Here is a 12839-nt window from a genome sequence, read left to right as displayed (position 1 = left end):
GTGAGAGAGAGACAGAGACAGACAGAGTGAGGGAGGGACAGAGAGAGAGAGACAGCCAGAGTGAGGGAGGGACAGAGAGAGAGTGAGGGACAGAGTGAGAGAGAGACAGAGACAGACAGAGTGAGGGAGGGACAGAGAGACAGAGACAGACAGAGTGGGGGAGGGACAGAGAGACAGAGACAGACAGAGTGAGGGAGGGACAGAGAGAGAGTGAGGGACAGAGTGAGAGAGAAACAGAGACAGAGTGAGGGAGGGACAGAGAGAGAGTGAGGGACAGAGTGAGAGAGAGAGACAGAGACAGAGTGAGGGAGGGACAGAGTGAGGGAGGGACAGAGAGACAGAGTGAGGGAGGGACAGAGAGACAGAGACAGACAGACAGAGTGAGGGAGGGACAGAGAGAGAGTGAGGGACAGAGTGAGAGAGAGACAGAGACAGAGTGAGGGAGGGACAGAGAGAGAGTGAGGGACAGAGTGAGAGAGAGACAGAGACAGAGTGAGGGAGGGACAGAGAGAGAGTGAGGGACAGAGTGAGAGAGAGACAGAGACAGACAGAGTGAGGGAGGGACAGAGAGACAGAGACAGACAGAGTGAGGGAGGGACAGAGAGACAGAGACAGACAGAGTGAGGGAGGGACAGAGAGACAGAGACAGACAGAGTGAGGGAGGGACAGAGAGACAGAGACAGAGTGAGGGAGGGACAGAGAGACAGAGTGAGGGAGGGACAGAGAGACAGAGACAGACAGAGTGAGGGAGGGACAGAGAGAGAGAGAGACAGACAGAGTGAGGGAGGACAGAGAGAGAGAGAGACAGACAGAGTGAGGGAGGGACAGAGAGACAGAGACAGAGTGAGGGAGGGACAGAGACAGAGTGAGGGAGGGACAGAGAGACAGAGACAGACAGAGTGAGGGAGGGACAGAGTGAGGGAGTGACAAAGAGACAGAGTGAGGGAGGGACAGAGAGACAGAGTGAGGGAGGGACAGAGAGAGAGTGAGGGACAGAGAGAGCTGTGTTCAAGGTCTGGGCCACTGCGCTGTGGCGTGTTAAAGTCACTTTGTTTCCAGGGTGACGAGGTGTGTGAGAGATCAGAGAACACACACACAGAGGTGAGATCAGAGGAATCGAGAGAGCGACAGCGGCCCATAACCGCTCTTATGACTCTCCCGCTCTCTCCTCTCGCTCTCTCCTGTCGCTCTCATTCTCTCATACACACACACACACACACGCACCACACACAGACACACTCACAACACACATGCACTAGAGCGATGCCGTATGTACAGTGCGTTACCATTGACGTGATCGTGATGAAGGGATGAATGGTAAGTCTTACATCTCTGTTGTAATTCTTAGCCTCTTCGTATTGTTGAGACATTATAATTCATGTGTAAATGGAGGTTGCAAAATCCTGTAAACATGTACTGACTATGACTGACATTTTGGTTGTTTCTTACCTAGCTAAGAGCGTCAACTGAAAGGTACATGGAAAGTGTCATTGTCCCATTGTCAGACAAACAGAGAGTCCTTCAATGAGATGCTGGTGACAACCTGCCTTGTTGTGTTCTATAGCCAAAAACCAGTTCATTTCACACATGCAACTTTGGATAGACAACGACAAAAGGATTTTCATAAGGACATTTTTTTTGGGTGGGGGGGGGGTATTTAATGGAGATTTAAGTTGTCTTGCAGCCGAATCGTAACGAGACGTAGTGGGAGTTAAACAGTTTCGCAGTCGAAACATCAACATCCTTATGATTCTCCTACTCTACTGTGTTTGTCTATGATACTCTACATGTCCTCAGGGTACAGATCCCCAGGGTAGTCTAGTAAAGATATCTGATTTATTCATCATCCGAGGGTTCTAACCGTAGTGGGATGTTACGGGTGTAGATGGGTGTTTATTTTAGGTGTTTATTTTAGGGGTGTAGATGGGTGTTTATTTTACGGGTGTTTATTTTAGGGGTGTAGATGGGTGTTTATTTTAGGGGTGTAGATGGGTGTTTATTTTAGGGGTGTAGATGGGTGTTTATTTTACGGGTGTTTATTTTAGGGGTGTAGATGGGTGTTTATTTTAGGGGTGTAGATGGGTGTTTATTTTAGGGGTGTAGATGGGTGTTTATTTTACGGGTGTTTATTTTAGGGGTGTAGATGGGTGTTTATTTTAGGGGTGTCCACACCGGAGTCTCCCATGTAGTTCCTTTGTTAGGCTGTCGATGTTGTTTGTTCCATTATCGCCTCGTAATATTTGTGTAAAAGTAGTATTTCCGTCTGTGTCCAATTTATGTGCCGTCTTGATTGTATTGTGTTCTCATTGTGTGCTGCGAGGCACTGGGGGTATATAATACCATGTTTTAGGTGTTGGGTAAACTCTTAAAAAAGTATCCCTCACAATTCACTAATTCATTTAATGGTACATTTGGTAATTTTTTTTTTTTTGGGGGGGGGTAACTTGCACTATTCTCAGTCCTTATGTTGGAGCAGCAGCCTGTTGGTGGATTTAACCATCCTTATCTTCAGTGTAAGGAGGCTATTCTCCCAACGATTCACAGGTTGAAAAATGCATATTAAAATAGTTTGATAATATAAAAAATATATATATTTCGTACTTTTCCCCCATATTCAGGTGGCATCTGAGAACCTGTTCAAACCTTGACCAGAGCCCCGAGACGAGAGTAAGTTCCCTTTTCACTAATCAATGATTTTTATTTCTCTGTATAATAATAATAATAATAATAATTAGCAGTGACCGATCAAACAACACATTCCACTATGATTTCTGAATAATTGAACCAAAAACTTAGTTACGGCAGGTATATTATATATCTGTAGCCTTTACCTTCACCGTGACCTTATGACCTTTGGTTCATTAGTGATTTAGGAATTCAATCCAATCTGCACGGAGCATTTTTTTTACAAATATTTTATGCAATGAGATAAAATTAGAATTTCCAAAAGACAATATGTGTAGTTTAATTGTATCTGGCAAGCATTGGACTTGGACCGCATAAATATGAGTATATATATATGTGTATATATGTGTATATATATATATATATATATATATATATATATATATATATATATATATATATATATATATTCGCTGAAATTATAAAAGTAATGAGAAATGTACAACCAAAAAATATAGTTTTCATCTTTAGCTTTGGTCACCTGCGTATTGATTGTGTTAGTTTGGATCGTAATGGTTCTACATACAGTTCATAACGTGTGTAACATAACGTAACGTAACATAACATAACATAACAAAGACAACGTAGATGAAACACAATGCGTAATGTTTATTTCCTAGTTGTTTCTGTTATAGTAGGCCGAGCTCGAGAGAGATACACATTTGGGCAATAAAATGAAGCTATTAAAATGCCGTTATATTTTCTGTGCCTCGTCTGTAATGTAATAGATCTTTAATTTGTTTTATTTTTTATTTTACCTTTTATTTTACCAGGCAAGTCAGTTAAGAACAAATTCTTATTTTCAATGACGGCCTAGGAACAGTGGGTTAACTGCCTTGTTCAGGGGCAGAACAACAGATTTTTTTTACCTTGTCAGCTCGGGGATTCGATCTAGCAACCGTTCGGTTACTGGGCCAACGCTCTAATCACTAGGCTACCCTGCCACCCCGAAATTAATTTAATTACGACATCATTGACATTATTAGCACAAGTGAGTTACAAGCCCCATAATTACCACATTACCGTGAAGGTAATGTTGATCGCACCTCTTCTGTTATTCTCTTTCCATCGCTGTTATCAGTTATTTTCTTAGTGAAGGAAGATAAAACAAATCAAGGGAGAAAAAAAAAAAAAGTCGTGTTCAAGTCTTTCCTCCTCCTCCTCTCTCTCTTTATCTGAGGAAAGTAGAACATTTCCCCCACACTCCTCTGTTTCTTTTCTTCCCTTTCTTTTGAATACTTTCACACTCTTGTTCGCCGCCTCGGCATCATCACACCGTTCAATAGATTTTATGCTCCACAGTTTGATGAAAAACAACTTTTGTTTACGAGTAAACTTTTAACGTGACTTATTGTCTGGATCACCTAGTTTCCCAGGGCCATATATATATATATATATCAAGCATATCTGAGTAGGAGGGCTGGGATCTAGGGTCAGGTTCCCCCTTTTGTCCATGTAATCTTATTCATTGTGATTTAAAAGGATAAACTGATCCTAGATCAGCACTCTGAGAGGCTTTTCTGAATGAGTGTTAAAAGGCCAAAGGTTGGAGGACCACGGTGGTACAGTCAGTACGCCTGGCCTACTGCTTCATCAAGCCTACTCATAATCCACCATGTTATCTACCTTGTTACACCTCCACTAGATGTTATGCTAATAGTGAGGTTTCAGTGTGATGTGTTCACACTGTACTGCTACACCACATTGTTAACATGTACGGTATAAACCTACACACCTCACCTACACATAGAACTACCTGAGCCCTTCTCTCTCTCTCTCTCTCTCTCTCTCTCTCTCTCTCTCTCTCTCAGTCTCTCTCTCTCTCTGTCTTTCTCTCTCTCTCTCGGTCTCTCTCTCTCTGTCTCTCTCTCTCTCTCGGTCTCTCTCTCTGTCTCTCTCTCAGTCTCTCTCTCTCTCTGTCTTTCTCTCTCTCTCTCGGTCTCTCTGTCTCTGTCTCTCTCTCTCTCTCTCTCTCTCTCTCTGTCTCTCTCTCTCTCTCTCTCTCTCTCTCTCAATTCAATTTCAATATAAGGGCTGTATTAACACGGGAAACATATGTTAACATTGCCAAAGCAAGTGAAAAAAATGCATAAACAAAAATGGAATTAACAATAAAAAATTCACAGGAAACATAAATATAAGTTGTATTCACTGGTTGCCCTTTTCTTGTGGCAACAGGTCACACATCTTGCTGCTGTGATGTCACACTGTGGAATTTTACCCAATAGATATGGGAGTTTAATTATTTGTGGATCTGTGTAATCTGAGGGAAATATGTGTCTCTAATATGGTCATACATTTGACAGGAGGTTAGGAAGTGCAGCTCAGTTTCCACCTCATTTTGTGGGCAGTGAGCACATAGCCTGTCTTCTCTTGAGAGCCATGTCTGCCCACGGCGGCCTTTCTCAATAGCAAGGCTATGCTCACTGAGTCTGTACACAGCTTTCCTTACGTTTGGGTCAGTCACAGTGGTCAGGTATTCTGCCACTATATACTCTCTGTTTAGGGCCAAATAGCATTCTAGTTTGCTCAGTTTTTTTGTTACTTCTTTCCAATATGTCAAGTAATTATCTTTTTGTTTTCTCATGATTTGGTTGGGTCTAATTGTGCTGATGTCCTGGGGCTCTGTAGGGTGTGTTTGTGTTTTGTGAACAGAGCCCCAGGAACAGCTTGCTTAGGGGACTCTTCTCCAGGTTAATTTCTCTGTAGGTGATGGCTTTGTTATGGAAGGCTAATTCTGCTCTGCATTATTTGGTGTTCTACGTTGTACACTGAGGATATTTTTTTTCAGAATTCTGCATGCAACGTCTCAATTTGGTGTTTGTACCATTTTGAGAATTCTTGGTGAGCTCTCGCTCTCGCTCTCTCTCTCTCTCGCTCTCTCTCTCTCTCTCTCTCCCCTCTCTCTCTCTCTCTCTCTCTCCCCCTCTCTCTCTCTCGCTCTCTCTCTCTCTCTCTCTCTCTCTCTCTCCCCCTCTCTCTCTCTCGCTCTCTCTCTCTCTCTCTCTCTGTCTCTCTCTGTCTCTCTCTCTCTCTGTCTCTCTCTCTCTCTCTCTCTCTCTCTCTCTCTCTCTCTCTGTCTCTCTCTCTCTCTCTCTCTCTCTCTCTCTCTCTCTCTCTCTCTGTCTCTCTCTCTCTCTCTCTCTGTCTCTCTCTCTCTCTCTCTGTCTCTCTCTCTCTCTCTCTCTCTCTCTCACTCTCTCTCTCTCTCTCTCGCTCTCTCTCTCTCTCTCTCTCGCTCTCTCGCTCTCTCTCTCTCTCTCTCTCTCTAACTCTCTCTCTCTCTCTCTCTCTCTCTCTCTCTCTCTCTCTCTCTCTCTCTCTCTCTCTCTCTCTCCTCTCTCTCTCTCTCTCTCTCTCTCTCTCTCTCTCTCTCTCTCTCTCTCTCTCTCTCTCTCTCTCTCTCTCTCTCTCTCTCTCTCTCTCTGATGATGATGCTGAAACAGCTGGTTAGAACGTCCTGTGTAGATCAACCAGCGACTATCAGGAAATAACACTGAGTGATTGATTTGTGCTTTTTGAGGTCGTTTTGGTTTGATGAAAGAAATAAATATCTATATATCTATTTTTTAAACATTAAATGCTTTAAGTTGGTCGAACGCTGTAACAACAGAATAAAACAATGAATTAAAGTCCCATGATGGTAGTGACCGCCCATCACTGCTGATCGCTTATTAACCATTATTTATTCACATGTAAAAATATATATTTATATAATTTTGGCAGATAGCACATTGAGGGTGGTGGGGTGGCAGGTAGCACATTGAGGGTGGTGGGGTGGCAGGTAGCACATTGAGGGTGGTGGGGTGGCAGGTAGCACATTGAGGGTGGCAGGTAGCACATTGAGGGTGGTGGGGTGGCAGGTAGCACATTCAGGGTGGCAGGTAGCACATTGAGGGCGGAGGGGTGGCAGGTAGCACATTGAGGGCGGTGGGGTGGCAGGTAGCACATTGAGGGTGGCAGGTAGCACATTGAGGGTGGCAGGTAGCACATTGAGGGTGGCAGGTAGCACATTGAGGGCGGTGGGGTGGCAGGTAGCACATTGAGGGTGGCAGGTAGCACATTGAGGGTGGTGGGGTGGCAGGTAACACGTTGAGGGTGGCAGGTAGCACATTGAGGGCAGTGGGGAGGCAGGTAGCACATTGAGGGTGGTGGGGTGGCAGGTAGCACGTTGAGGGTGGCAGGTAGCACATTGAGGGTGGTAGGTAGCACATTGAGGGTGGTGGGGTAGCACATTGAGGGTGGCAGGTAGCACGTTGAGGGTGGCAGGTAGCACATTGAGGGTGGCAGGTAGCACATTGAGGGTGGTGGGGTAGCACATTGAGGGTGGCAGGTAGCACGTTGAGGGTGGCAGGTAGCACATTGAGGGTGGTAGGTAGCACATTGAGGGTGGCAGGTAGCACATTGAGGGTGGTAGGTAGCACATTGAGGGTGGCAGGTAGCACATTGAGGGTGGTAGGTAGCACATTGAGGGTGGTGGGGTAGCACATTGAGGGTGGTAGGTAGCACATTGAGGGTGGTAGGTAGCACATTGAGGGTGGCAGGTAGCACATTGAGGGTGGTAGGTAGCACATTGAGGGTGGTGGGGTAGCACATTGAGGGTGGTAGGTAGCACATTGAGGGTGGTAGGTAGCACATTGAGGGTGGTAGGTAGCACATTGAGGGTGGTAGGTAGCACATTGAGGGTGGCAGGTAGCACATTGAGGGTGGTAGGTAGCACATTGAGGGAGGTAGGTAGCACATTGAGGGTGGCAGGTAGCACATTGAGGGTGGTAGGTAGCACATTGAGGGTGGCAGGTAGCACATTGAGGGTGGCAGGTAGCACATTGAGGGTGGTGGGGTGGCAGGTAGCACATTGAGGGTGGCAGGTAGCACATTGAGGGTGGTGGGGTGGCAGGTAGCACGTTGAGGGTGGTGGGGTGGCAGGTAGCACATTGAGGGTGGCAGGTAGCACATTGAGGGTGGTGGGGTAGCAGGTAGCACGTTGAGGGTGGCAGGTAGCACATTGAGGGTGGCAGGTAGCACATTGAGGGTGGCAGGTAGCACATTGAGGGTGGTGGGGTGGCAGGTAGCACATTGAGGGTGGCAGGTAGCACATTGAGGGTGGCAGGTAGCACATTGAGGGTGGTGGGGTGGCAGGTAGCACGTTGAGGGTGGCAGGTAGCACATTGAGGGTGGTGGGGTGGCAGGTAGCACATTGAGGGTGGCAGGTAGCACATTGAGGGTGGTGGAGTGGCAGGTAGCACATTGAGGGTGGTGGGGTGGTAGGTAGCACGTTGAGGGTGGCAGGTAGCACGTTGAGGGTGGTGGGGTGGCAGGTAGCACGTTGAGGGTGGCAGGTAGCACGTTGAGGGTGGTGGGGTGGCAGGTAGCACGTTGAGGGTGGCAGGTAGCACGTTGAGGGTGGTGGGGTGGCAGGTAGCACGTTGAGGGTGGCAGGTAGCACGTTGAGGGTGGTGGGGTGGCAGGTAGCACGTTGAGGGTGGCAGGTAGCACGTTGAGGGTGGCAGGTTGCACGTTGAGGGTGGCAGGTAGCACGTTGAGGGTGGTGGGGTGGCAGGTAGCACGTTGAGGGTGGCAGGTAGCACGTTGAGGGTGGTGGGGTGGCAGGTAGCACGTTGAGGGTGGCAGGTAGCACGTTGAGGGTGGCAGGTAGCACGTTGAGGGTGGTGGTGTGGCAGGTAGCACGTTGAGGGTGGCAGGTAGCACGTTGAGGGTGGTGGGGTGGCAGGTAGCACGTTGAGGGTGGTGGGGTGGCAGGTAGCACATTGAGGGTGGTGGGGTGGCAGGTAGCACATTGAGGGTGGTGGGGTGGCAGGTAGCACATTGAGGGTGGTGGGGTGGCAGGTAGCACATTGAGGGTGGTGGGGTGGCAGGTAGCACATTGAGGGTGGTGGGGTGGCAGGTAGCACATTGAGGGTGGTGGGGTGGCAGGTAGCACATTGAGGGTGGTGGGGTGGCAGGTAGCACATTGAGGGTGGTGGGGTGGCAGGTAGCACATTGAGGGTGGCAGGTTGCACGTTGAGGGTGGCAGGTAGCACGTTGAGGGTGGTGGGGTGGCAGGTAGCACGTTGAGGGTGGCAGGTAGCACGTTGAGGGTGGTGGGGTGGCAGGTAGCACGTTGAGGGTGGCAGGTAGCACGTTGAGGGTGGCAGGTAGCACGTTGAGGGTGGTGGTGTGGCAGGTAGCACGTTGAGGGTGGCAGGTAGCACGTTGAGGGTGGTGGGGTGGCAGGTAGCACGTTGAGGGTGGTGGGGTGGCAGGTAGCACATTGAGGGTGGTGGGGTGGCAGGTAGCACATTGAGGGTGGTGGGGTGGCAGGTAGCACATTGAGGGTGGTGGGGTGGCAGGTAGCACATTGAGGGTGGTGGGGTGGCAGGTAGCACATTGAGGGTGGTGGGGTGGCAGGTAGCACATTGAGGGTGGTGGGGTGGCAGGTAGCACATTGAGGGTGGTGGGGTGGCAGGTAGCACATTGAGGGTGGTGGGGTGGCAGGTAGCACATTGAGGGTGGTGGGGTGGCAGGTAGCACATTGAGGGTGGTGGGGTGGCAGGTTAAGGCGTTGGGCCTGTATTTTTTTATTTAATCTTTATTCATACAGGTTTTGCTCATTGAGATAATATGTATTTTCCAAGAGAGAACTGGTCCAATAGCAGCAGGGGAACAACGTTTCAGACAAAACAACTTACATACACTAACACAACATTAAACAAAACTATAAACACACATTTTTACATTTTTTATTTTTTTTTAACCTTTATTTAACCAGGCAAGCCAGTTAAGAACAAAATCGTATTTTCAATGACGGCCTAGGAACAGTGGGTTAATTGCCTGTTCAGCTCGGGGGTTTGAACTTGCAACCTCCCAGTTACTAGTCCAACGCTCTAACCACTAGGCTACCCTGCCGCTCCATACATACAGTACAACAATTACATATTACATTAAAAACACAAACATCTTGACTAAAAACAGCCGTCCTAAAAACAATTACACTCTTCAATGATATATACATCGATCAAGTGTTTAAACTCCACCAACGAAACTAGATCATCACATTTTAAAATGTTCAGGAGAGAATTCCAGGACCACGGAGCTGAGTAACTAAAACTATTTCTACCACGACCTGTTCTAATGTTTGGTTCTGTTAGAAGCAAATCAGAATGGGACCTGACTAATAAAGAACAGAGATAAAATGGCATTTTACCCAATATGGCCTTATAAATCAGTGTATACCAGTGTTTAAGCCTACGCAAGGTCAATGACGACCAGCCAACAACGCTGTAGAGATCACAATTATGTGTTAGACGTTTCTGTAGTTGAAAGATCGCCGGTTTGAATCCCCGAGCCGACTAGGTAAAAAATCTGTTGATGTGCCCTTCAGCGAGGCACTTTACCCTAATCACTCTGCATTAGTGACTCAAAGGGGGGGGGAAACAGACTAAATGTAATCCAAATAATTTAACCGAACATTTTGGTTAATCATATTACAATTATTATTATTATAATTGTTCAGCATTACTGATCAAATAATTTTAGTAATTTTTTGACTGATTTGTCAGCTGTACAAATATGCAGTAAAATACAGTACAAAGTCAAGACAGAGATGTAGAAAGGAGGGAAGGAAGGAAAGGTGGAGGGAAAGGAGGGAAGGAAGGAAAGGGGGAGGGAAAGGAGGGAAGGAAGGAAAGGTGGAGGGAAAGGAGGGAAGGAAGGAAAGGTGGAGGGAAAGGAGGGAAGGGAGGAAAGGTGGAGGGAAAGGAGGGAAGGGAGGAAAGGTGGAGGGAAAGGAGGTGTGTGTGTGTGTGTGTGTGTGTGTGTGTCGACGTGTTTAACTATTCTTGTGGGGACCAGAAGCCCCCACAAGAATAGTAAATACACCAAAATTTCACCAACTGGGTGCAAGGTCAAATACTATTTCTACGGGGTTTAGGATTAAGGTTAGAATTACTTTAAGGGTTAGTGTTAAGGTTAGGTTTTTGGGGTTAAGTTTGGGGTTAAGAGCTAGGGTTAGTGTTAAGGTTAGGTTTTTGGGGTTAAGTTTAGGGTTAAGAGCTAGGGTTAGTGTTAAGGTTAGGTTTTTGGGGTTAAGTTTGGGGTTAAGAGCTAGGGTTAGTGTTAAGGTTAGGCTTTTGGGGTTAAGTTTAGGGTTAAGAGCTAGGGTTAGTGTTAAGGTTAGGGAAAACAGGATTTTTAAATGAGACTGAATTGTGTCCCCCCCACAAACTGTATGAGACTGTGTGTGTGTGTGTGTGTGTGTGTGTGTGTGTGTGTGTGTGTGTGTGTGAGTGGGCGAGAGTAGTGTGTTTGTTGATTCGTTTAGAGGGTTCCCTTGTCCTCTCTTCCTTCCTGTCTATCCGTCTCTAGTGTGCGTGAGTGTGAGAGTGTGAGTGTTTGTGTGTGTGTTTGGGGTATCTCTGGGTGGAGATGTGTTTGTGTGTGTCTCCTTTTTGGGTAGAGACTTCCTGTCAGTAGACTTACCCAGAGATCTCTGGTAAACAACTGTATTATCATCTACACTGCGCCTACGAACACACACACACACACACGCACACACGCACACACACACATATATACAGCTCTGTGACCCCTGCCCACAGACACAGACAGTGTGTGCTGCTTTCAGATTGGACAATGTGGCTGAACCTTTCTTACAATGATTTGATGACAATGGGAGTGAGAGAGAAAGAGTGAGAGGAGAGTGAGAGAAAGGAGAGATAATGGTTAGAGGTAAAGAGAGAGAAAGAGTGAGAGGAGAGTGAGAGAAAGGAGAGATAATGGTTAGAGGTAAAGAGAGAGAAAGGAGAGATAATGGTTAGAGGTAAAGAGAGAGAAAGGAGAGATAATGGTTAGAGGCAAAGAGAGAGAAAGGAGAGATAATGGTTAGAGGTAAAGAGAGAGAAAGAGCGAGAGGAGAGTGAGAGAAAGGAGAGATAATGGTTAGAGGTGAAGAGAGAGGAGAGTTAGAGAAAGGAGAGATAATGGTTAGAGGTAAAGAGAGAGAAAGGAGAGATAATGGTTAGAGTTAAAGAGAGAGAAAGGAGAGATAATGGTTAGAGGCAAAGAGAGAGAAAGGAGAGATAATGGTTAGAGGTAAAGAGAGAGAAAGAGCGAGAGGAGAGTGAGAGAAAGGAGAGATAATGGTTAGAGGTAAAGAGAGAGAAAGGAGAGATAATGGTTAGAGGCAAAGAGAGAGAAAAGAGAGATAATGGTTAGAGGTAAAGAGAGAGAAAGGAGAGATAATGGTTAGAGGTAAAGAGAGAGAAAGGAGAGATAATGGTTAGAGGTAAAGAGAGAGAAATGAGAGATAATGATTAGAGGTAAAGAGAGAGAAAGAGATAATGGTTAGAGGTAAAGAGAGAGAAAGAGAATGGTTAGAGGTGAAGATAGAGGAGTGTTAGAGATAGGAGAGATAATGGTTAGAGGTGAAGATAGAGGAGAGTGTGAGAGAGAAGAGATAATGGTTAGAGGTGAAGATAGAGGAGAGTGTGAGAGAGAAGAGAGAGAGTGTGAGAGAAAAAGAGATAATGGAGAGAAAGAGATAATGGTTAGAGGTAAAGATAGAGGAGAGTGAGAGAAAGGAGAGATAATGGTTAGAGGTAAAGAGAGAAAGGAGAGATAATGGTTAGAGGTAAAGAGAGACAAGAGATAATGGTTAGAGATAAAGAGAGGAGAGTGAGAGACAGAAGAGATAATTGTTAGAGGTAAAGAGAGAGAAGAGATAAGTTAGAGATGGTTAGAGATAAAGATAAAGGAGAGTGTGAGACAGATAGAGATAATGGTTAGAGATAAAGATAGAGGAGAGTGTGAGACAGAAGAGATAATAGTTAGAGAGAAAGATAGTGTGTGAGAGAAGAGATAATGGTTAGAGATAATGATAGTGTGATATTGAAGAGATAATGGTTAGAGATAATGACAGTGAGAGAGAGAAGAGATAATGGTTAGAGGTGAAGATAGAGGAGAGTGTGAGAGAAAGAGAATGGTTAGAGGTGAAGATAGATGAGAGTGTGAGACAGAAGACATAATGGTTAGAGGTGAAGCGAGAGGAGAGATAATGGTTAGATGTAAAGAGAGACAAGAGATAATGGTTAGAGATAAAGAGAGGAGAGTGAGAGACAGAAGAGATAATGGTTAGACATAAAGAGAGGAGAGTGAGA

General features: G+C 46.1%; 1 protein-coding gene across 1 annotated transcript in view; it reads left to right on the top strand.

Annotated features, from left to right (window-relative positions):
- Nucleotides 1–2622: 2622 nt before the first annotated feature.
- LOC118965982 (uncharacterized) overlaps nucleotides 2623–12839 on the top strand; it is a 36190-nt gene continuing 25973 nt past the window's right edge. Inside the window, exon 1 of the mRNA XM_036987219.2 lies at nucleotides 2623–2667. The gene's annotated coding sequence lies outside the window, so the exon portion shown is untranslated. The remainder of the gene's footprint in view (nucleotides 2668–12839) is intronic.

The sequence above is a fragment of the Oncorhynchus mykiss genome, chromosome 9 (assembly GCF_057628025.1).
Source record: "Oncorhynchus mykiss isolate SJ-2025 chromosome 9, ASM5762802v1, whole genome shotgun sequence".
NCBI classification, from domain to species: Eukaryota; Metazoa; Chordata; class Actinopteri; order Salmoniformes; family Salmonidae; genus Oncorhynchus; species Oncorhynchus mykiss.
Note: the sequence above shows the minus strand (reverse complement) of the source record. Positions and strands in the feature narration are given on the sequence as shown.